The following is a 975-nucleotide window of genomic DNA, read 5'->3' on the forward strand; positions in this document are numbered from 1 at the left end:
TCTCTCTCTCTCTCTCTCTCTCTCTCTCTCTCTCTCTCTCTCTCTCTCCTGTGTGTACTTATAACACCCCAAAATTGAACTCAGAATATCACACAAGTAAGTAATATTCTACCAATGAGCTATTATTGAGAACAGTCTTCAATATCTTCTAGATCCTTGCCAAAGAAAAATGTAAGATTGAAAGAATATTGATGCTACTTTATGTAGATGTCATGGCGGATATATATTGTCTCTTTCTCTGTATTAGAAACATGGCCCTCTTTTCTGCCTGCCTGTGTGGAGCCTTTGATTGAAGAATGACTCTTACAATTTTAAACAGTTGAAACAAATTTTTTTGAAAATACTGCTAATGACAGGTTAAAATTTCAACAAAATTCAAATTCAAATGTACACAAGTAATGCTTCCCTAGCACAATGCTGTGAGTACCCATAACCCCTGGCTGCTTTTACTCTGTAAGAGCTGAGCTGGATTATTGTCCAGGGGACCTTTGTTCTGCCTTAGACTTCTTTGGGACGCTACAGAAATCTGTTATCCCCTTTCAGGATAATAGTGTTAAAATAAAAAAATGAAATACATAGGATTTTTAAAACTATATTAACATTCACTAATCAAATATCTAAGAACAAATGTGAAAAGTAATGATGAACATACTTCTTTATTAAAATGTTAACAAAATCCAGTAGCAGGTTTAATAATGTTCACAATTTTAAAGCAGTGTTCAGTATAAAAGTGGATGGGTTGGGAGTGTAGCTCAGAGGTAGAATCCTTGCCTAGCATGCACAGTGTGTCACCACAACTTTGGAACACCTACAGTCATGATGTGATACAAAATAGATGGTGTCTCTCCTCAACATATTCGTCATGGCCACAGTGGTCCTTTGCCTACATTCATGATAGAGAAACCTCCTAATTTACCTTTTCTGAAAACACAGATGCATTGTATTTCTAACTAAACTGAAGGATTTCTTGAACTC

The sequence above is a fragment of the Mus pahari genome, chromosome 2, assembly GCF_900095145.1.
Source record: "Mus pahari chromosome 2, PAHARI_EIJ_v1.1, whole genome shotgun sequence".
NCBI lineage: Eukaryota > Metazoa > Chordata > Mammalia > Rodentia > Muridae > Mus > Mus pahari.